Source organism: Lissotriton helveticus, chromosome 11, assembly GCF_964261635.1.
Source record: "Lissotriton helveticus chromosome 11, aLisHel1.1, whole genome shotgun sequence".
Taxonomy (NCBI): domain Eukaryota; kingdom Metazoa; phylum Chordata; class Amphibia; order Caudata; family Salamandridae; genus Lissotriton; species Lissotriton helveticus.
In genome coordinates, this window is record NC_136072.1 from 814,575,142 (window position 1) to 814,600,167 (window position 25,026).

Sequence of the window (25,026 nt, forward strand, 5' to 3'; positions counted from 1 at the left end):
GTGTGCAGTGAGTGAGTGCTGTGTGCACTGATTGAGTGCTGTGTGCACTGAGTGAGTGCTGTGTGCACTGTGAGTTAGGGCAGTGTGCACTGAGTGTGTGCAGTATACACTGAGTGCGGACTGTATGCAGTGTGATTGAGGGCTGTGTGCACTGAGTGAGGCCTGTGTGCAGTGTGAGTGAAGCCTGTGTGCAGTGTGAGTTAGGGCTGTGTGCACTGAGTGACGGCTGTATGCACTGAGTGAGGCCTGTATGCAGTGCAATCAAAGACTTTGTGCAGTGTGAGTGAGGCCTGTGTGCAATGTGAGTGAGGCCTGTGTGCAGTGTGAGTGAGGCCTGGGTGCAGTGTGAGTGAGTCCTGTGTGCAGGGCGAGTGAGAGCTGTGTGCACTGATTGAGTGCTGTGTGCACTGAGTGAGTGCTGTGTGCACTGTGAGTTAGGGCAGAGTGCACTGAGTGTGTGCAGTATGCACTTAGTGCGGACTGTATGCAGTGTGATTGAGGGCTGTGTGCACTGAGTGAGGCCTGTGTGCAGTGTGAGTGAAGCCTGTGTGCAGTGTGAGTTAGGGCTGTGTGCACTGAGTGACGGCTGTATGCACTGAGTGAGGCCTGTATGCAGTGCGATCAAAGACTTTGTGCAGTGTGAGTGAGGCCTGTGTGCAGTGTGAGTAAGGCCTGTGTGCAGTGTGAGTGAGGCCTGTGTGCAGTGTGAGTGAGGCCTGTGTGAGTGAAGCCTGTGTGCAGTGTGAGTTAGGGCTGTGTGCACTGGGTGACGGCTGTATGCACTGAGTGAGGCCTGTATGCAGTGCAATCAAAGACTTTGTGCAGTGTGAGTGAGGCCTGTGTGCAGTGTGAGTGAGGCCTGTGTGCAGTGAGTGAGGCCTGGGTGCAGTGTGAGTGAGTCCTGTGTGCAGGGCGAGTGAGAGCTGTGTGCACTGATTGAGTGCTGGGTGCACTGTGAGTTAGAGCAGTGTGCACTGAGTGTGTGCAGTATGCACTGAGTGCGGACTGTATGCAGTGTGATTGAGGGCTGTGTGCACTGAGTGAGGCCTATGTGCAGTGTGAGTGAAGCCTGTGTGCAGTGTGAGTTAGGGCTGTGTGCACTGAGTGACGGATGTATGCACTGAGTGAGGCCTGTATGCAGTGCGATCAAAGACTTTGTGCAGTGTGAGTGAGGCCTCTGTGCAGTGTGAGTAAGGCCTGTGTGCAGTGTGAGTGAGGCCTGTGTGCAGTGTGGGTGAGGCCTGTGTGCAGTGTGAGTGAGGGCTGTGTGCACTGTGAGTGAGGCCTGTGTGCACTGTGAGTGAGGCCTGTGTGCAGTGTGAGTGAGGCCTGTGTGCAGTGTGAGTGAGGGCTGTGTGCACTGTGAGTGAGGCCTGTGTGCAGTGTGAGTGAGGGCTGTGTGCACTGCGTGAGGGCTGTTTGCACTGAGTAACGCCTGTGTGCAGTGTGAGTGATCCCTGTGTGCAGTGCGAGTGAGAGCTGTGTACACCGAGTGAGTGCTGTGTGCCCTGGGAGTTAGGGCAGTGTGCACTGAGTGTGTGCAGTATGCACTGAGTGCGGACTGTATGCAGTGTGATTGAAGGCTGTGTGCACTGAATGAGGCCTGTGTGCAGTGTGAGTGAAGCCTGTGTGCAGTGTGAGTTAGGGCTGTGTGCACTGAGTGACGGCTGTATGCACTGAGTAAGGCCTGTATGCAGTGCGATCGAAGACTTTGTGCAGTGTGAGTGAGGCCTGTGTGCAGTGTGAGTGAGGCCTGTGTGCAGTGTGAGTGAGGGCTGTGTGCACTGTGAGTGAGGCCTGTGTGGAGTGTGAGTGAGGCCTGTGTGCAGTGTGAGTGAGGCCTGTGTGCAGTGTGAGTGAGGGCTTTGTGCACTGTGAGTGCGGCCTGTGTGCAGTGTGAGTGAGGGCTGTGTGCCCTGAGTGAGGGCTGTTTGCACTGAGTAACGCCTGTGTGCAGTGTGAGTGATCCCTGTGTGCAGTGCGAGTGAGAGCTGTGTGCAATGAGTGAGTGCTGTGTGCACTGAGTGAGTGCTGTGTGCACTGTGAGTTAGGGCTGTGTGCACTGAGTGAGGCCTGTGTGCAGTGTGAGTGAAGCCTGTGTGCAGTGTGAGTTAGGGCTGTGTGCACTGAGTGACGGCTGTATGCACTGAGTGAGGCCTGTATGCAGTGCAATCGAAGACTTTGTGCAGTGTGAGTGCGGGCTGTGTGCACTGAGTGAGGCCTGTGTGCAGTGTGAGTGAGGGCTGTGTATAGTTCCACAATATTTGCACTTTGTGTTCACGATTGAGGTTTGCAAAACATGGCGATAAAAAGTGTGAGCAAGTGTTAAAGGAGCACTCGCAACACAATTATACAAATACAAAAGTGTTTCGCGGAATCCTAGTACTCATTTTTGTGTCATACTAAATGTGGTATTTTTCTTAATCCGCACACGTAAAATTTCTAGGCATTTGCAGTGTTGGTGTGTGTGCATGGCCTAAGCAGGCACTTACGGCTGGTGCTATCCGTGTTTGGTGTGTAACCTTGCACTAACAAACGTAAGAATAACAAAATACCATTTTACCTGCATGTAATAGTATGTGTAAAACAACATGGTGCTTTCCACAGTGTTTCAAAAGTTGCTTCCCTTGTATTTTATGGTATTCGGTGAGAAGGCGAGTTTCGCTCCCTTTAGTTTATATTTGCATTTCACAGCGGATGGCCGACAACAGATTAGAATCTTTACGACTGTGATTAAAGCACTCCAGTCTCCTGGGGTGGTTAGGCCCCAGACGTTTTGCTCTCGCCCCCTCCCCACCTTAGAGAGGGTAGAAGGAAGAAGCAGATGGTGTGCGTGAATGTTGGTTGTGTTTTAAAATGTTTTGAGAGAAAAGCGGGCATAAAAGTAGAAGGGGGGTGGGAGAACGTGCAGATGAATGAGAGAGAAGCTATGGTGTGCGTGTTGCCGTGCGTGAATGGGAGAGAGTCTGGGAGGGGGGAGAACGTGCAGATGAATGAGAGAGAAGCTATGGTGTGCGTGTTGCCGTGCGTGAATGGGAGAGAGACTGGGAGTGTGGGGGGTGGGAGAGAGAGTCTGTGGGCTGTTTGTGTTTGGTGTGCGTATTTCGGCGAGTGAAAGGCGGGAACGTGCAGATGAATGAATGAGAGAGAAGCTAAGTCAGGGGGGGTATGCTTGGAAAGAGTGCACGTCTGAATGTTGTCGACGTGTGCATGTTGCCGTGCGTGAATGGGAGAGAGTCTGTGGGCTGTGTGAGCTGTTTGTGTTTGGTGTGCGTGTTGCCGTGCGTGAATGGGAGAGAGAGAGTCTGTGGGCTGTTTGTGTTTGGTGTGCGTGTTTCCGCGAGCGAATGGCAGGGGGCGGTATGCTTGGAAAGAGTGCACGTCTGAATGTTGTCGACCTGTGCGTGTTGCCGTGCGTGAATGGGAGAGAGTTTGTGCCGTGCGTGAATGGGAGAGAGAGAGTCTGTGGGCTGTTTGTGTTTGGCGTGCGTGAATGGGAGAGAGAGAGTCTGTGGGCTGTTTGTGTTTGGTGTGCGTGTTGCTGTGCGTGAATGGGAGAGAGAGAGTCTGTGGGCTGTTTGTGTTTGGCGTGCGTGTTGCCGTGCGTGAATGGGAGAGAGAGAGTCTGTGGACTGTTTGTGTGTTGGCGTGCGTGTTGCCGTGCGTGAATGGGAGAGAGAGAGTCTGTGGGCTGTTTGTGTTTGGTGTGTGTGTTGCCGTACGTGAATGGGAGAGAGTTTGTGCCGTGCGTGAATGGGAGAGAGAGAGTCTGTGGGCTGTTTGTGTTTGGTGTGCGTGTTGCCGTGCGTGAATGGAAGAGAGAGAGCACTGAGTGAGGGCTGTGTGCACTGTGAGTTAGGGCTGTGTGCACTGCGTGTGTGCTGTATGCACTGAGTGAGGCCTGTGTGCAGTGTGAGTGAGGCCTGTGTGCAGTGTGAGTGAGGCCTGTGTGCAGTGTGAGTGAGGCCTGTGTGTGTGCAGTGTGAGTGAGGCCTGTGTGCAGTGTGAGTGAGGCCTGTGTGCAGTGTGAGTGATGCCTGTGTGCAGTGTGAGTGAGGCCTGTGTGCAGTGTGATTGAGGGCTGTGTGCACTGTGAGTGAGGCCTGTGTGCAGTGTGAGTGAGGGCTGTGTGCACTGTGAGTGTGGCCTGTGTGCAGTGTGAGTGAGGGCTGTGTGCACTGAGTGAGGGCTGTTTGCACTGAGTAACGCCTGTGTGCAGTGTGAGTGATCCCTGTGTGCAGTGCGAGTGAGAGCTGTGTGCACTGAGTGAGTGCTGTGTGCACTGAGTGAGTGCTGTGTGCACTGTGAGTTAGGGCAGTGTGCACTGAGTGTGTGCAGTATGCACTGAGTGCGGACTGTATGCAGTGTGATTGAAGGCTGAGTGCACTGAGTGAGGCCTGTGTGCAGTGTGAGTGAAGCCTGTGTGCAGTGTGAGTTAGGGCTGTGTGCACTGAGTGACGGCTGTATGCACTGAGTGAGGCCTGTATGCAGTGCGATCGAAGACTTTATGCAGTGTGAGTGAGGGCTGTGTGCACTGAGTGAGGCCTGTGTGCAGTGTGAGTGAGGGCTGTGTATAGTTCCACAATATTTGCACTTTGTGTTCACGATTGAGGTTTGCAAAACATGGCGATAAAAAGTGTGAGCAAGTGTTAAAGGAGCACTCGCAACACAATTATACAAATACAAAAGTGTTTCGCGTAATCCTAGTACTTATTTTTGTGTCATACTAAATGTGGTATTTTTCTTAATCCGGACACGTAAAATGTCTAGGCATTTGCAGTGTTGGTGTGTGTGCATGGCCTAAGCAGGCACTTACGGCTGGTGCTATGCGTGTTTGGTGTGTAACCTTGCACTAACAAACGTAAGAATAACAAAATACCATTTTACCTGCATGTAATAGTATGTGTAAAACAACGTGGTGCTTTCCACAGTGTTTCAAAAGTTGCTTCCCTTGTATTTTATGGTATACGGTGAGAAGACGAGTTTCGCTCCCTTTAGTTTATATTTGCATTTCACAGCGGATGGCCGACAACAGATTAGAATCTTTACGACTGTGGTTAAAGCACTCCAGTCTCCTGGGGTGGTTAGGCCCCAGACGTTTTGCTCTCGCCCCCTCCCCACCTTAGAGAGGGTAGAAGGAAGAAGCAGATGGTGTGCGTGAATGTGAAAGAGTCTGGGGACTGTTGGTTGTGTTTTAAAATGTTTTGAGAGAAAAGCGGGCATAAAAGTAGAAGGGGGGTGGGAGAACGTGCAGATGAATGAGAGAGAAGCTATGGTGTGCGTGTTGCCGTGCGTGAATGGGAGAGAGTCTGGGAGGTGGGGAGAACGTGCAGATGAATGAGAGAGAAGCTATGGTGTGCGTGTTGCCGTGCGTGAATGGAAGAGAGACTGGGAGTGTGGGGGGTGGGAGAGAGAGTCTGTGGGCTGTTTGTGTTTGGTGTGCGTATTTCCGCGAGTGAAAGGCAGGAACGTGCAGATGAATGAATGAGAGAGAAGCTAAGTCAGGGGGGGTATGCTTGGAAAGAGTGCACGTCTGAATGTTGTCGACGTGTGCATGTTGCCGTGCGTGAATGGGAGAGAGTCTGTGGGCTGTGTGAGCTGTTTGTGTTTGGTGTGCGTGTTGCCGTGCGTGAATGGGAGAGAGAGAGTCTGTGGGCTGTTTGTGTTTGGTGTGCGTGTTTCCGCGAGCGAATGGCAGGGGGCGGTATGCTTGGAAAGAGTGCACGTCTGAATGTTGTCGACCTGTGCGTGTTGCCGTGCGTGAATGGGAGAGAGTTTGTGCCGTGCGTGAATGGGAGAGAGAGAGTCTGTGGGCTGTTTGTGTTTGGCGTGCGTGAATGGGAGAGAGAGAGTCTGTGGGCTGTTTGTGTTTGGTGTGCGTGTTGCTGTGCGTGAATGGGAGAGAGAGAGTCTGTGGGCTGTTTGTGTTTGGCGTGCGTGTTGCCGTGCGTGAATGGGAGAGAGAGAGTCTGTGGACTGTTTGTGTGTTGGCGTGCGTGTTGCCGTGCGTGAATGGGAGAGAGAGAGTCTGTGGGCTGTTTGTGTTTGGTGTGCGTGTTGCCGTACGTGAATGGGAGAGAGTTTGTGCCGTGCGTGAATGGGAGAGAGAGAGTCTGTGGGCTGTTTGTGTTTGGTGTGCGTGTTGCCGTGCGTGAATGGAAGAGAGAGAGCACTGAGTGAGGGCTGTGTGCACTGTGAGTTAGGGCTGTGTGCACTGCGTGTGTGCTGTATGCACTGAGTGAGGCCTGTGTGCAGTGTGAGTGAGGCCTGTGTGCAGTGTGAGTGAGGCCTGTGTGCAGTGTGAGTGAGGCCTGTGTGTGTGCAGTGTGAGTGAGGCCTGTGTGCAGTGTGAGTGAGGCCTGTGTGCAGTGTGAGTGATGCCTGTGTGCAGTGTGAGTGAGGCCTGTGTGCAGTGTGATTGAGGGCTGTGTGCACTGTGAGTGAGGCCTGTGTGCAGTGTGAGTGAGGGCTGTGTGCACTGTGAGTGTGGCCTGTGTGCAGTGTGAGTGAGGGCTGTGTGCACTGAGTGAGGGCTGTTTGCACTGAGTAACGCCTGTGTGCAGTGTGAGTGATCCCTGTGTGCAGTGCGAGTGAGAGCTGTGTGCACTGAGTGAGTGCTGTGTGCACTGAGTGAGTGCTGTGTGCACTGTGAGTTAGGGCAGTGTGCACTGAGTGTGTGCAGTATGCACTGAGTGCGGACTGTATGCAGTGTGATTGAAGGCTGAGTGCACTGAGTGAGGCCTGTGTGCAGTGTGAGTGAAGCCTGTGTGCAGTGTGAGTTAGGGCTGTGTGCACTGAGTGACGGCTGTATGCACTGAGTGAGGCCTGTATGCAGTGCGATCGAAGACTTTATGCAGTGTGAGTGAGGGCTGTGTGCACTGAGTGAGGCCTGTGTGCAGTGTGAGTGAGGGCTGTGTATAGTTCCACAATATTTGCACTTTGTGTTCACGATTGAGGTTTGCAAAACATGGCGATAAAAAGTGTGAGCAAGTGTTAAAGGAGCACTCGCAACACAATTATACAAATACAAAAGTGTTTCGCGTAATCCTAGTACTTATTTTTGTGTCATACTAAATGTGGTATTTTTCTTAATCCGGACACGTAAAATGTCTAGGCATTTGCAGTGTTGGTGTGTGTGCATGGCCTAAGCAGGCACTTACGGCTGGTGCTATGCGTGTTTGGTGTGTAACCTTGCACTAACAAACGTAAGAATAACAAAATACCATTTTACCTGCATGTAATAGTATGTGTAAAACAACGTGGTGCTTTCCACAGTGTTTCAAAAGTTGCTTCCCTTGTATTTTATGGTATACGGTGAGAAGACGAGTTTCGCTCCCTTTAGTTTATATTTGCATTTCACAGCGGATGGCCGACAACAGATTAGAATCTTTACGACTGTGGTTAAAGCACTCCAGTCTCCTGGGGTGGTTAGGCCCCAGACGTTTTGCTCTCGCCCCCTCCCCACCTTAGAGAGGGTAGAAGGAAGAAGCAGATGGTGTGCGTGAATGTGAAAGAGTCTGGGGACTGTTGGTTGTGTTTTAAAATGTTTTGAGAGAAAAGCGGGCATAAAAGTAGAAGGGGGGTGGGAGAACGTGCAGATGAATGAGAGAGAAGCTATGGTGTGCGTGTTGCCGTGCGTGAATGGGAGAGAGTCTGGGAGGTGGGGAGAACGTGCAGATGAATGAGAGAGAAGCTATGGTGTGCGTGTTGCCGTGCGTGAATGGAAGAGAGACTGGGAGTGTGGGGGGGTGGGAGAGAGAGTCTGTGGGCTGTTTGTGTTTGGTGTGCGTATTTCCGCGAGTGAAAGGCAGGAACTTGCAGATGAATGAATGAGAGAGAAGCTAAGTCAGGGGGGGTATGCTTGGAAAGAGTGCACGTCTGAATGTTGTCGACGTGTGCGTGTTGCCGTGCGTGAATGGGAGAGAGTCTGTGGGCTTTGTGAGCTGTTTGTGTTTGGTATGCGTGTTGCTGTGCGTGAATGGGAGAGAGAGAGAGTCTGTGGGCTGTTTGTGTTTGGTGTGCGTGTTTCCGCGGGTGAAAGGCATGGGGGGTATGCTTGGAAAGAGTGCACGTCTGAATGTTGTCGACGAGTGCGTGTTGCCGTGCGTGAATGGAAGAGAGTTTGTGCCGTTCGTGAATGGGAGAGAGAGAGTCTGTGGGCTGTTTGTGTTTGGCGTGCGTGAATGGGAGAGAGAGAGCCTGTGGGCTGTTTGTGTTTGGTGTGCGTGTTGCCGTGCGTGAATGGGAGAGAGAGAGTCTGTGGGCTGTTTGTGTTTGGTGTGCGTGTTGCCGTGCGTGAATGGGAGAGAGAGAGTCTGTGGGCTGTTTGTGTTTGGTGTGCGTGTTGCCCTGCGTGAATGGGAGAGAGAGAGAGTCTGTGGGCTGTTTGTGTTTGGTGTGCGTGTTGCCGTGCGTGAATGGGAGAGAGAGAGAGTCTGTGGGCTGTTTGTGTTTGGTGTACGTGTTGCTGTGCGTGAATGGGAGAGAGAGAGAGTCTGTGGGCTGTTTGTGTTTGGTGTGCGTGTTGCCGTGCGTGAATGGGAGAGAGTTTGTGCCGTGCGTGAATGGGAGAGAGAGAGTCTGTGGGCTGTTTGTGTTTGGTGCGCGTGTTGCCGTGCGTGAATGGGAGAGAGAGAGAGTCTGTGGGCTGTTTGTGTTTGGTGTGCGTGTTGCCGTGCGTGAATGGGAGAAAGTTTGTGCCGTGCGTGAATGGGAGAGAGAGAGTCTGTGGGCTGTTTGTGTTTGGTGCGCGTGTTGCCGTGCGTGAATGGGAGAGAGAGAGAGTCTGTGGGCTGTTTGTGTTTGGTGTGCGTGTTGCCGTGCGTGAATGGGAGAGAGAGAGAGTCTGTGGGCTGTTTGTGTTTGGTGTGCGTGTTGCCGTGCGTGAATGGGAGAGAGAGAGAGTCTGTGGGCTGTTTGTGTTTGGTGTGCGTGTTGCCGTGCGTGAATGGGAGAGAGAGAGTCTGTGGACTGTTTGTTTGTGTGTTTGGTGTGCGTGTTGCCGTGTCTGAATGGGAGAGAGAGAGAGTCTGTGTGCGTGTTTCCGCGAGTGAAAGGCAGGGGGGGTATGCTTGGAAAGAGTGCACGTCTGAATGTTGTCAAGCTACGGTGAGATAAGCAAGAGGCACGCGCAGGACAGAGAGAAGGTGGGCGGAGGGAGCAGCTTCAATGAGGCGTGGACAAAGTGAAGAGCCAATGAAAAACAACAAAAGCTCGTGAAAAAAAAGTTTGTGGCACAAAAGCGCGTGCCTGTGGCCACGTGAACTCGAAGTAAACCGCACAGAAAAAGCCTTAGTTTGACGAGTATTTTGACCACTAGAATTCTCTCCATTTTCCATTCCTGCGGAATGGAAAAGGCGAGACCTAAAAATGGTTTATTAACAACGAAGAAAGACAAAGCATTATCTTCACCTCTTAGTCCTTAATAGAGTCGAACATTCTAGACTCGTCAGCTAGAAAAAGTTTACTTCTGCAAACTTTTGAAAAACCTAGCAGACATTTAAAAGCTCAATTACAGTTTCTCTTCTGTGCCTTGTTTTGGGACACAATCAGTCTTCCATTAAATTTGAGCTCCCTTCATGAAAAGACTGCACTGATAAGTACTGAAAAAAACACAACTTTCCTCAAATAATGCAGGGCAGGAGTTAGAAAATAAGATGCTCCTGTCCTACAATATTTGGGCAAAACGGAATGGGTTTAGTCCTTATTATCACTGGGGTGATGTTGACAGTCAACTTCCAAAGCCTGCCCGCTCTTGCTGAAGGTACCATCTTGTATAGGAGAAACCTGATACATATTCATGCAATAGCATAGAATTTAGTTGGTAGGTTTAATATGTAATTGTAGAAGCCCATCAGAAGCCGATGACACCTGTTGCTCGTATAAAGGGCTCCTTAATGACATAAGGCACTCAGACGACATGCTACAAAACTGTTGGGGAACCGAATTTGTTATAACATCGTCACCAAAACTGTCAGACCTTTTACCACATTGGGCATCTTCAGGGCAGCCTTCAGCGCAACTGGTGCAGTGCAATTTTGTATTATTGCAATTGTTAGTTAAGGTCATAGTATTGTCTATTGTTTCTTCAACCGGGCCTTTCTTTGCTCTGTTTACGTACATTTTTAATAGCAGGACGAGGTTGTGACCAGGTGCTTTGAAAAAGGTTGGGGTGATCGAGGGGGCATAGCCAAAACTAGTTTTTTTGGGAACCTCTACCAGAGGTATGGCCTAGTACACTTGAACTAGAGTCCTGTGCTTGGAAAAAAACTAAATGGAACCTTCGCAAGTTCGCAGGCAGGAATAATTAACACTGTATATATAGCGTGTATGTACCAAATTCAATGTTACACACCCTTATTCTGAGACTGTACATCCTCTGGTATTTTAAAATCAGAAAATTATAGGAACTTTTTGGCAGAGGAAGACTATTTTCAACCTTCTTTTGAAATGCACCCGACGGACGCCCTCACCCTGTTCAACTTTGTATGGCCTATCCTCTGGTTTTCCACCAATGGTCCTGACTCTCTTGAGTGTGGTGGAGTTGCTGCATGATTGTTGTTGACATTTTAGATGTGGGCAGCGCTGTTCGCACCCAAGGTGTATCCCAACCCTTACTCAATGATGAGTACTGCACCTTGCTTCCAGTCCATAGGAGTTCTGCCTCCTTCAAGTGTTTGCCTGTAATTCAAGAGCATGCCTCAGACTCTGGAAACTCTGCTGCTATATTTTGTCCTATAAAATAATACTGTACTGGGGAGAGGAGTACGCTGCTTACCAGGAGAACAAAGAACGAGGCCCGGTTAACTTAAGCCTCCTTGGAGAGAGTGTGCCACTCAGCAGCAACTGGCCAAAACTATTCTACAAGCATCTGTGTGACCATGAGGTCGAGAACCTTGAAAGCCTGCATCGTTCCAACCCACCTTGTATTATCCTCGACCATGTGGGAGCCTTTATCTGCCTCTTTCCAGCCCCAGAGGGATACAGGGGGCTTTTCTTGGATGCCAGGCATTAGGATAGTAGTCTGGTAGGTGTGGAAAGTGATCCTTCCAGAAATATTTGAATTTTCTCTCAAGCACTTGTGATTCTGGAGATATTACAGTTGGGCCTTGATCCTATATGTCAGTACCCCATTCCAATGTGGTTAGCCTGTGAGTCCAGTGAATGGCCCAGATATGTTAGGGCTAGTGCCACTGGAAAATATTGCCCACAACCTGCTTGTTTTGAAAGTTTCAAAATACAGGCCAGTGGAAGTTTGGTATCCAGCAACAAATGTCTCTCTCTATTTGATCTCAACTGTTCTCCCTCTTTCTTGTGTCCCATTCTGGATACACATGACCAGATACTGCGAGCTCTATTAGGTGGACACCAAGTATTGGGATGGAATTTGAGGTGCACACTTGCCCTGGTTGCCCCAGCTGCAGCGATATCTTTATCCTTGGTTCCAATTTTTGGCATGGGCAAACCCGCGTTATGCGTGTACACCATGACTTAGGGCTGTCTCATGGATTGCGGTCCTGTTAGACTGGGAGGGGCGCACAAAGCATTACCCCAGTAGTGCTAAGAGGCTACTGCCTTTACCCAGAGTTGAGGAGAACAAGCATGGTGTGGAGGCATCCGTTTTCTTTTTTTTTAATACTGATAAATAAAGTGAGCAGGCCTTTTTACCTGTGTCACTGGAGTGAGGCTACTGGCCCAGTCATGGAAAGTTCTGCTGCTGTGTATCTAACTCACCCTTGGCCTACATCATGTTAGTATGTAGCGCTGTTCAGCGTGCATGTGATTGCGTGTTATAATGTATTTGTGCCTGTGTATCGTACAGAACATGGAGGCCTTTGGGTTCCTTACTGGAAGCTCAGAGCTTTGGACAGGCATGTGGAGGTGGAGGGACCATCCCTGACAGATTTGTGGATTGCCTGCATTCCAGAGAGCTGGGTGGGACACACACCGGAGGAAGGGAAAATCAAACACTCTTGTGCAGGGTTCTTTGATTCTGAAAATGTCACTGGTCAGTGGAGCCTAGGCACATCTCAAGAAGGAAATGGGGCTGATAAGGGATAAAGTCAAGTAAAAAATGTAGTTGATTCGAAGACTAAGCCCCATAAAACTGGATACAAATACATTGAATAAATCTACATAAGCGCTGCGAGGCCCCAGGGCAGTTATGCGCTATACAAATGCAATTTTTCATTTCATTTCATAATAAAATGCAATATTGTCAATTTAAACATTTAGGCCACATATACAATTACATATTATATCTGTTCAAAAAGATGTGTCTAACCTCATGTACTTTGAAACTTTGCCTCACTAAATGTTATGTTGTTTTGTTAATTGGTTTATAAAGCGCTCAGCTCACCCTGGGGCATCTCGGCGCTGCCTATAAGAATAGGATCCTGAGAAGGGAGCATGGAAAAAGGATGAAGAGTGGATTTAAAACAAAAAGGCTTTCAGCTGTTTTCTAAAGATACCATATGTTGTAAATATTACAGTACAGATGACAGGATACTTCTGGTTGGTTATAAGTAGATTTAATGTGAGACACAGCTGAGTACAATCCTCGCCAGCTGACCAGACCACACCAACTGACACTCATGGAATTCTCCAGGTAGAAGTCAGAACATACATAGGCATTGTGGTAGAGAGGGAACAAGAAAACACAAAGAAAGGACTAAGACAAAAGACAAGCATATTACATGAAGAATCAATGTACAACACATCTCCCTCCTTTATAGAAAAGAAAAGAAATAAAGGAAAACAAAGATTACAATACAAGAGACTGCAACGACAACCACAAAGACAACAGAGTATTCAGAGACACAGGATGAAAAGAGAAGAGTGAGATGAAACAAGACACTCTATCAAGACATGGGTACCACACTAGAAATCCGAAATATCATTACACTCCATCCCCCTCCCTTAGAGAAACCAAAACAAGGTTTAAAAGAGAGAAAATCTATCCAACAAGGAAGGAAGCTCACGCCCACAACCTCCCCAAACACCATAGGGTAAAGACCCTATTAACCAAAGGTAGGCATAAACATAGACCTTTGGGAGAGACACAACATACCTCAGGATAGATAACCTGGGAACTAATATAGGTATTTATCACTCACCAACACCACACCCTTCATTGTAGGCTACACCGCATGACAGCACAGGATGGTTAACCTGGAGATTGACTAACTTCCAATACTATCTCTCCAAAGAAGGGTACAACACAGAGTTCAAACCCTGAAACCAAACCTACAGCATGCCCTACAAAGGGTATACCATGGGTACCAACAGGCCCCACACCCTCCCCAAAGAAGGGTACACCAATGGGTAAAAACACCGCCATAGGAAAGTACAACAACAACAAAATTCAATACACTTTCCTCGCTAACCCCAATAACACAGGGTTCGCACCCTGGAACTTATACACCAACATCCAACATGACCTACATAGGGTATACCATGGGTACTAACTGGCCCCACACCCTTCCCAAAGAAGGGTACACCATTGGGTAAAATGCACCGCCATGTGAAAGTAGAGCCACAAAACACTTAGCACACTGACCCCCAAAACGCATGTTTTACATAGGGTATACCAAGGGAACCAACAGGCCCCACACCCTCCCCAAGGGAGGGTACACCATTGGGTAAAATGCACTGCCATAGGAAAGTAGAGCCACACCAGCTCTTAAAACACATTCCACACTGACCCCCAAAACACTCAAAAGGATTCTACATAGGGTATACCGTGGGTGCCAACAGGCCCCACACCCTCCCCAAAGGAGGGTACACTATTGGGTAAAAGACACCGCCATGGGAAAGTAGAAGTAGAGCCACACCAGCTCTCAAAACACATTCCACACTGACCCCCGAAACACTCAGAAGGGTACTACATAGGGTATACCATGGGTACTAACGGGCCCCACACCCTCCCCAAAGGAGGGTACACCATTGGGTAAAAGACACCGCCATGGGAAAATAGAAGTAGAGCCACACCAGCTCTCACAACACATTCCACACAGATCCCCAAAACACTCAAAAGGCTGAACACAGCAGGAAAAACATATAAGCCCTCCTAAATAGAGTACATCAGAGGAGATAACCCTGCAGACTAGAATGGGGCACCAGATATCCTCATAATAAACAAAACAGGAAAACAGACCCAAGGAACCGTCATCACATAACTGGTGTTGAACTAGTTCAGGCATTCTCGTATCACAATCATGCAACAATTACTAACAAACTCAGTGACCTAACCACCAACAATACAACAAAACAGGGTGACAACAATTCATACACTAACACGCCCTACATAGAGTATCCCATGGGAACCAACCGGCCCCACCCCCTTCCCAAAGAAGGGTACACCATTGGGTAAAAGACACCGCCATGGGGAAAGAACAGCCACACACTTTCCACATTGACCCCCAATATTCAAGCTACAACAAAAGTTGCACAAGGTTCACACCTTGGAATTTACACCAACACGCTCTACGTAGAATATACCATGGGAACCAACCGGCCCCACCCCCTCCCCAAAGGAGGGTACACCACCCCCTCCCCAAAGAAGGGTACACCAATGGGTAAAACACACCGCCATGGGAAAGAACAGCCACACACTTTCCACATTGACCCCCAAAATACAAGCTAATGAGCTACTTAACAACAAGACACAACAGCTCATAGTCCTGGTTCCTCTCAGAACCTCTCCCTGGTTCCTCTCAGAACCTCTCTGTAATAACTCGCTGTCACAAATCCTTAGACCTGGAAGATCTTGAAACTCTTCAGTCTCAAATTTACTTCTTGGAATCGTTCCAACATGGATTCCTCACCTTGCTTCAGTGACATGCTTCAGGACTCACAGTCCTAATTCGGATTTTACTAAGTTTTGAAGTCACCATCAGAACAATTTCTTTCCCGGCCACATGACAGTAAACTTCGTCCTCTCCCAGCTGGACACTGAAATCCAAGACTTTTTTTAGTCCCGAGACACACATCGACCTTTTCCCGTAACTAACTCGGATTCTTCATCAACATTATGGACCTACAGTCCAGAGACTCACTTACAACTTGCTGACCGGAGTCTCTCATTTGGGACCATTGTCCCCTATTATAGACCTACCAACAAGAGACTCACTTGGGACTTGCCATCCCGAGTCTCCCCAGGAACCTTTTCCCATTGCCGAATTTATTGTCCAGCGACTCACCGTGGACTTGCTGTTTAGAGTCTTTCCAGGGACCTTTGTCCCCCCCCGTTGCGGACTTACAGTCCAAAGACTCACCTGAGACTTACTGTCTAGAGTCTCTCCAGGAACCATTGTCCCCATTGCGAACTAACTGTCCTGAGTCCCATTTGGGACTTATGATCTCCGTCGCATACTTTTGTCCATGCTCTCCAACTTGGTACAGAAACATTACGCTCCATTTTACCTACGTCCTTTAGGATTTTCCGCATACTTTTCTCTTTGTTTTTTTTTTTTTATAAACTCCATGTGCTATTAGATATTAACTTTTCTCTTAAGATCTTAGTCCTTTAAATCCTAAAAACATTCCTGCACTGAAATGTCCTTCTGACAAAACTACAGGTTCCTTGTGATGGCACTCGTTTTGACTTCAGTCAAAAATAAATACTTAATTCATCCACAAGATGGCTCTGTTGTGAAGGAAATCTCACTAAGACGGTCTCCGAATACACATTGAGGAGTACAGTTCTGCAGAATTATAAAACATTAACTCATTTGATGAATCAAGTCAAGACTAGAACATATGAGCTGGGTTACCTTTACTGTGTGTAAAGACTTTGGAACATAGTAAATTGTTACCGAATCAAGCTCAAACTAGTCAAATAATGACATGCGCTGACTCAGGAAAATGACAAGACAAAGATGAAGAGCATGAAAACGGAGCTTTGATCCTCGCTCTCTATCAATGCCCATAAGACACGAAGAATATTTTGGATGTCGACTTCTTCTCACTCGCTTACCTATACCTCGGCATGAAGTTAGTAGCACATAGTTGCTCAAAACACTCGGTTTTAGCGCTCCCAATTTGCGCCACACACGAGGAAATACTTAGAAACATGCGTCTTCTCCGTTACGTTGTGCTCCCGTAGCCCCGTTGCCATGGAAACAGAAACACAGTAAACACAAAATGGATGCTCACGTCGCGTTGTGACGTCTCCTCTTGCGCGATGACACACTGAAGGCACCCAGGCTTCTTCGAGAAAGAGGCTGGATACGCAATCACGCCTAAGAGCAGGCAGCTTCGCTGAATCACACGGAGATTCCATCACGTCATCAGTTATGAAAGTGGCATGATGGAGAGCAGGTCGGCGCAGGGGCAGACAAACGGTTGCAGACAAACGGTACACAAGGGCAAACAAATTCCAAATTTTAAGACTCACGGTAGAAGAACTTGGGGATTGCTTCATATATTCCTTTCTCCGTTTACATCTGTAATTCACTCGTTTTTGGCAGCATGTAACCGTTTATTCACAGGAGAACATTTCTTGAACCGATTTTCTTAAAGTTAATGGTTCCTTTCCATTCATGAAAAGAGTTACACAGCATTGGCAATTACCTTTCTTCATGGTTTTATCTGGTTATTTGGGATGTAGTTCATTTCAACTTTAATCGCCACTTTAGACAGGTTTCTTAATTTCTTTTCAAACTTGTAGGCAGTTCCTTTTCCCTTGCTTTCAGCTGCAGCTGGTTGTAAAGTAGTTTAGTTTGACTTTTGCTGCCAGTTTAAACATGTTGCTTAAAATCACGAGGCGCTACAAAAACATCTGATTAAATTCGTGCCATTTCTGTAAATCGTGCCGTTTCTCTTGTTAAGCACTTTATTTTAAACAAACATGAAGCAGAGATGAAGTTCTTTGAACCGATTTCTTGCAGTTTACTATGAGTTTCTTTGCATTACCTTGCTCGTGGTTAAAACTGCAGCTATTTCAAACTTGGTTCGGTTCAAGTCTTATTGCCACTTTAGACAAGATTCTTTTCACTATAATTTCCGGTTGTTTTCACCAATTCTCACTGCGCTGCGGCGGTTTTCTTCTATTCTTACTGCTCAACCAATCTTCCCGGTTACATTGCCGCTTTTATTTTCCCTCACCACACTTCTTGCCACTTTGAACACGGCGCTATACTGCCAGCGATAAGAAGGGTACTCTCAGTTCCTTACTTTTTCTAGTTTCATTTGAGTTTTTCTTCTTTTACCTTTATATCTGGCTTAGATTGTCGCTGGTAGTAGATAGGAGGGTCGCAGTGGGTTCTTTTCTGCGAGGTGTAGCTCAGGCTGTGTTAGATGATTTCTTCTCTGGTCTGGTCAGCTTTAAACGTCGCCAAAATGTTGTAAATATTACAGTACAGATGACAGGATACTTCTGGTTGGTTATAAGTAGATTTAATGTGAGACACAGCTGAGTACAATCCTCGCCAGCTGACCAGACCACACCAACTGACACTCATGGAATTCTCCAGGTAGAAGTCAGAACATACATAGGCATTGTGGTAGAGAGGGAACAAGAAAACACAAAGAAAGGACTAAGACAAAAGACAAGCATATTACATGAAGAATCAATGTACAACACCATAACTAGGGATTTCTCGCAGAGCCTGGGGGATCTGGTTCTAATATCTTGGAGCAAGATATGAAAAGGCTCTGCAGCCAGTCCGGGTGAGGCGAATTCTGGGAACCTGAAGAAGACCCCGCGAGCTAGATCTGAGTCTCCTAGAGGGACAGTATTTGAGAAGTTTCCTTTGTAGATAAAGGGGGGCTCTGTTATTCAAGGCATTGTAGGTTAAGCAACAGATTTTGAAGAAAGATCTTTTTTTCACCGATAGCCAGTGTAATTCTCTGAGCAACGTAATCGAAGGGGAGCCTGCAGGACGATTTAAAATCTTTCTTGCTGTTGTATTCTGGACTACTTGCAGTTTGGCCAGATGTGTCTCCGCTACTTCTGCCAGCAGAGCATTGCCGTATTCCAGGCGGCTGGTTACCATAGCCTGCACTTATGCCCTTCGATAAAGGGTAGGCATGAATGGAAGAATTTTCCGCAGGAGTCGTAGGCTATAGTAGCATGAGCTGGTCTTGGCCGCAATGTGGTCCTTCATGGACAACGTTCGATCTAATTTTTTACCCAATTTTTTTACTGAGAGTTTGGGAGTGGGAGTAGAGCCAAGTTGGGCGGGCCACCAATCATCTGACCAGATGTCCGAGGCTTTCCCCATCAACATGGTCTCTGTTTTTTCTGGATTTAATTGAAGGCAGTTTCCAGTCATCCAGTCAGAGATCGCCTTCATACCGATGGCAAAACTGATTTTTTCTTGCTCTGGGTTTTCTCCGATAGTGAACATAAGCTGCGTGTCATCTGCATATGAGATGATCTCGAAGCCCAACTGCTCTACTATCCTCGCCAGGAATCTCCTGTGTATCTGTTTTCAGGATTGTCATGGGGGCACCATATCGAGGCACCTCTGTCAGTCAACATATTGGTACAATCCATTTCTTACACAGGGCATACCCCGCTCTACAAATGAAAAGCACATGCTCTACTTTCTCATGTTCAAGCATGCACGCTGGACAATGCTGGTCTATTTCTGGGGACAATACAAGAACGCTTGACCATGTAGTACGAAATACATTTAACCCTAGGGTCCCGTATCTAAATTTCAGATACAGCAGAATTTCCAGTGGTTGCATGATTGTATCTAAAAAAGGCTAATTTACGGATATAAATGTAAAGTCTTGGAAAGTGCAAATCGACGTACCATGACCTGAATCAATCATCATCTGTTCCTCTAACCTAGACCAATATTTTTCCTTGCGCCCTTTAGACACCCAGGTACTCAAACATCCTAACCATCTCCAGGATCATCCCGTCCGTTGGAGCAACACAGGAACTTGTGGGGATTAAAAGCCATAAATGTAGTTTTTTCAGTATCTACCTCCAGACCCTCTGTTTGCTGAAGATTCCAAAGTGATCTAAAAGGGTCTGTAAGCCCCTAGGTGTCTTAAAGATCAGCAATGTGCCATCTGAAAACAGAAGAGCCGGAAGCATAGCGATGCTTAATTTACGTGTCAGCACAGTAGGTGCTCAAAAATCCACTTTCCCATTTATATACAGAGCAGAAAGTGTTGATGTAAGGACTCAGCCCTGCCAGACCTCTTTCCCTAATCGATTTTCCTGGACACGCATGTCCGTGAGAACTGACCATAACTTAGGCCTCAGCACTAGATCAAATGCTGATCTTGAGCCTACAAATGCCACTTATAAATGACCCTTTCCCAGGACATTAGCCTTCCAATGGATCAGGCAGAACCTAAAAACTAGATCAGTTGTGCTAAGTCTCTTCCTGAATCCAGCTTCGAGATGAGAAAGGATATAATTTTTTGTGGCTCATGCCTGAAGCTTTTTTAAGGTCCAGCGGCAAAAGATTTTTGGCAGGCTATGTATGAGGCTTATGGGTCTATAGCTACAAGGGCTTTCCCTAGACCCCTTTTTAGGTCTCCTCTAGGTAATGCATGCGCTGCCTCTTCTATGCTGTATCCAGAATATGGGCTTTAAACTCCGCCAATATTTTTAATTGGCTCCTTTCACTGTTCTTCATAAATGCTTGTTTTTCTTTGGTTAATTTACTTAGTAGTCCCTCCTTTTGTACTGTTTTAACCCCCCATGAGGACTGTCCCCATCACAAGTGATCTTACGTTTACAGTTTGTGAGCACTTTTTTTTCCTGACTTTTTCGTAGCTCGCGTTGGAACCATGACACCAACTCACTTCCCTACCCATAATATATATTTTTTCTTTTAGCTGCTATTTTTTTAACCCATCAATATTGTTCGTATGTTGTTCTTATATGCATTTTTGTTGCTTGTTTATAGTTGGGAATGCTCCAGTTCCCAAGCTTGCTAACGGAGCAGCTCTCTCCCGCCCTCAGTAGCTTTAACTGTAGTTGCTCTGCAGTGAGGAGCATGGAGGGGTCCTGCGCTTCTTATAGTACAGAGGCAGCAGTGACTGGACTGCAGTGACTTTTCACCCGTCCCGGGGACCAACTGCACCTTGACATTCCGCACAGCAGCTAACATCTTTTTAATAAGTTAGAGTGCATTCCGAGCCTGTGCGGTCTTAACTGTAGGACCTGGTGTTGTTTTGTGACTTTAAGGTGCTATTGCTTTATTGTTCTTTGCCTTTTTTTAAAATGAAGCAGTGTTTAAGATCAAAGTTCAGTTCGGAGCACCTCAGTTCCAATGCTGACTAACAGAGCAGCACTCTCTTGCTTCCCCAATCGTACTGTTTTTTAGGTTGAGCTTGGGCAGCGCTTGCGCTGCTGTGAGGCATGTAGTATTGGAGTATGGCTTTGAAGCCCCGCCCATATTTTTTATTTGGCTAGTGTCATTGTCCTTCATAAGCGCTGACTTTCCGAGTCGTTATTAGGCTTGTTAGTCCCTCCTTGGTACCGCCTTGTCGGCATTTGTTACCTCCCATAACGACTGGGCCTTTTACTTCGGTTGTTACACAGTATGTCTTTGTTAGTCTGTGAGCACTATTTTCTTCAATGAGTTTCTCCTTCTGCAGGCACGACATGCTTTCCTGCAATGGCGCCATTGGCGGGACGCTGCTTGTTGCTGTTGAGGAAGCGTACATTACTCCCAGTGATATGGCATAAACACTTAGACAGTACACACATGAATGCAAACCTCTGGAATTGTATTTACATTTGAGTATCTCATGTTCCATCAGTATTGTGTATCTTACTGGCCCCAATGCTCACTTTGGTATGCCGCACCTCTCAGTCAAATAAGAAAACACATTATTACAACTAGCTGTGTTGTTTCTTTTACAACTCTGGAGTGGCACAAGCGATGCAACAGCATACATCCCACATAACTCCGCTCGACTTTCACTTGTGAGCTGCTGCACCACAAGCTGACACCAATTATAAACTGCACGTTAGTAACCGATTTAAAACAAAACCGGGAGAGAAAAGGAGTTCTCTTCTAGGAGCAGCCAGAGTAATTTAACAAGCATTTGCAATGCAATAGGTCTCGCATTTGCAAGAGTTTAAGCTATTAGCATTGTAAATGACAATGCTTTTATTTATGTTTTAAAAACCAAAACATAAATAAAAGGCATTGATTGTCATTTCAATGCCAGTAGCGCAAACTTACGTAAATGCGAGACCTATTGCGTTGCAAATTCTTATTTTTTTGTGTGTCTTTTAGCTGCTATTTTTGGGCCCATTTGTCAAGGCTCCAGGTTCTCCTCGGAATCAGGCCGAAGCTTAATGGGGTCCACCTCTCGACAGTCCCAAGTCCGGATGAAATAAATCCTCTCTGACTAGTGAGATGGTCAAGCGAGGGAAGGAATGGGTAGGAACAGCAGGGTGGGAGATCTAGAAGTAAACAAAGAGATAAGCAAGTATTATTGAGGTACACAATTCTCAGTATCTATATCTACCAAACAGTTTATGTGAGCCACACCATAGCTATTTTATTATTCACAACTACCTGTAAAGGAAAATAAGGTTGGCTGTAATGGAGTGGAAGATCAGAGCGGGGAAGGCACCGGGTATTAGCCCCAATCTAATGCAATGAAATAATGAGTTTGTTTTCATATATAACGCAAGAAAGCATTCTCATTCTAGAAATCTTCTCTACAACTTGTTTGTTATCATACCTGGAAAAGACTCAGGCTTGTCCCTTACTAAACGATATCTGGTTAGCCCAGGATCCCCCCAACAGATCTCCCCTAGAAACAAAAGATAACACAGGGCTGGTTTACTGAGTGTTCCAAGGATGAGAACATCAATAAGAAACGTACTGGATGGAATGACTCATGAGTTTAAAAGTATGTCACACACTATTGCTTCATAATGCGAACTAATGCTTCATCCGAACCAACTGGTGGATAATACAAAGTTTTAGTGTTCAAAGTTTGTCCTCACAGTGAAGAAAAAAGGCACTCCGCTAATTAATTCCAGGAAAAAAAAGATCTTTCTCCCGCAAGAGACCGCTATAGAAGAGCGCGTCTCACCAACAGGAGAAAGGAAGTAATGCAAACTCGTCCTACTCTCCGCAAGAGACCGCCATAAGAATCGCGCGTCTCACCAACGGGAGAAGGAATGGGAAAGCTGGCTGCCTCTACCTTGGAATCGCGCATCTCACCAACGAGAGAAGGAAGGCAGGGATAACAGATGAAACAGAGTGGTGCTTCTGCACCCTTACACTCCGGACAATTGGTAAACAGCACACGGCAGGAATAATCGGCGTCCTTGTCCGGGCGCCATCTTCCCATATACTCTGCCGATGACATACGCAAAAGGCGTGTTGACGTCAGTGCGTCTTTGTGCAATGTGCGCATGGTGTGATGGGAAATGTAGTTTTCCGTTCCCCGTGATGCTCTGAAGCATGCCGCGTTATCGTTGTTATTATATGCATTTTTCTAGCTTGTTTGCAGTTGGCAGCGCTCCGTTCCCATGCTCGCTAACAGTGCAGTGATGTTCCGCCCATAGTATCTGTAATTGTAGTGCCTCTGCAATGACGAGGGTGGAGGGGTCCAGCGCTCCTTAACGTTACTGCTGGGCTGCGAGCGTAGTCCCTGAGGCAGTTTTCACCCACCTCGAGCAGCTTTACACGTCACACAGCATGAGACAGCTTCCCGGGCACTCACACAGACACTTTTTGAGCTTATCACTGCCGCACCCGAGTACTTCACAGGTCTTTAAAGACCATTTACGTGTTAACAAGGCTTTGTCGTTTATTCACCTCTTCATCTCCACTCTGCCTATTGCTGGAAGAATTAGCCCCTGCCCCCCCCTAATTTTAGCTCTAATTGCGCCTCTGCTACAGGGTCTGTGGAATATCGTGCTTATATTGTTCTTATATGTATTTTTAGGTCGAGCCTAGCGGCGCCGCGCATGCGCTACTCATTCTGCGAGATTGCTGTGGTAGAGTATGGGAGAGAAGCCACACCCACTCTCCTCCCATATTTTTCACTAGCTGTACCCGGCCACGCGTTGCTGTGGCTCAGTCTGATTAAATGGAAGAGAAAGAAAAGAGTAAGCGCACGTTTCTAATATGTTTAATTTCACAATGCTTGTGGGTATACAATATTTTTTTGTCCATTCTAATATATGTAGACTATTGTCTATATGCGTGCTTTGTATTTGTTGCGCAGTAACCAAATCGTTAGGGTCTGTTCGGGTTGCAAAGTGAACCAACTCCTCCCCCCTCCCTCCACCCACTTCCCAGTCTGCCATCCGGACACCAACTGTCCATCCTAATATATGTAGACTATTGTCTATATGCGTCCCTTGTATTTGTTGCGCAGCAACCAAATCGATAGAATCTGGTCGGCCTTTCGATTAAAATCACATGTGTATTGGACACGCGCGTATTCTAATCCAACGTTGTGTATATATAAACACGCACTAATGTTGCAAAGTGACCCAAATCCTCTCCCCTACCTCCACCCACTTCCCGGTCTGCCATCCTGACACCAACTGTCCATCCTAATCTATTTAGACTAATGTCTCTATGCGTCCTTTTTAATGTTGCAAAGTGAACCAACTCCTCCCCCCTCCCTCCACCCACTTCCCGGTCTGCCAACCTGACACCAACTGTCCATCCTAATATATGTAGACTATTGTCTCTATGCGCCTTTTCTTAATGTTGCCAAGTGAACCAACTACTCCCCCCTCCCTCCACCCACTTCCCGGTCTGCCAACCTGACACCAACTGTCCATCCTAATATATGTAGACTATTGTCTCTATGCCTCTATTGTAGTTGTTGCGCAGCAACCCAATCAATAGGGTCTGTTCATCCTTTAGAGTAAAAACACGCGCGTATTCAAATCCAACGTTGTTTATATATAAACGTGCGGTTATTCTAATTCAACGTTGTGTCAAAATTTCAAATCAATCGGTGAAGAACTTTCATAGATTTAAGATTTTCATCAAACGCACATTGTCATTTTTGTGTGTCTGTTTGTGCTTTCGATTAAAAACATGTGCGTATTCAACACGCGCGTATTCGACTCCAACGTTGTGTATATAAAAACACGCACGTATTCAAATGCAACTTTGTGTCAAAATTTCAAAGCAATCGCTGAAGAACTTTCGGATATTTGAGATTTTTTCAAACGCACATTGACATTTTTATGTGCCTGTTTGTGCTTTCGATTATAAACACGCGCGTATTCGACGCGCGCGTATTCGAATCCAACGTTGTGTATATAAAAACACGCGCGTATTCTTTCTTAAATACTGCCTTCGGTTTCATTAATAGGCTTGTTAGTCCCTCCTTAGTATGGCCTTGTCTTCCTTTGTACCCTCCCATGGTGACTGGCCCTTTTATTTCAGTTGTTACACTGGACCTATTATTTAGTCTGTAAGCACTATTTACTTTATTGAGATACTGCAGGCCGGACATGCGCTGCTCCAGTTGAAACAGCTTGTGTATTTTTTAAGAAGCACCGCCGCCCCCGGAACACGGGCCCCTGCTGTCAATCACTTTAACCCGGCATTATCTTGTTTCTGTTTCAACCCCCCAAGTAAAATGGATTTAGAAATGATTAGCGAATTAAGTCATGTGAATTCCAGGTAGCACATCATGTGCTAATAAGCTGAAGCTGACAACAGCACATCTGTGTTACATGTAATCTCTACTAAAGCCACCTGACGGGGTTGTTTTCAAAAGCCTGTTTTATTAATAACAACACCACCACCAATAACCACCACCAGCAATACCACCACCTCCATCAATACCACCACCTCCACCAATATCACCCAAACCAATACAACCACCACCGCCAATACCACCACCACTGCCAATACCACCACCACCAATATCACCACCAATACCACCATCAATACCACCGCCTCCACCTTCACCAATACAACCACCAATACCACCACCAATATAACCACCAATACCAAAACCACCACCACCAATTCCACCAACACCATCAATACCACCGCCAATACCACCACCACTAATACCAATACTACCACCACCAATACCACCACCTCC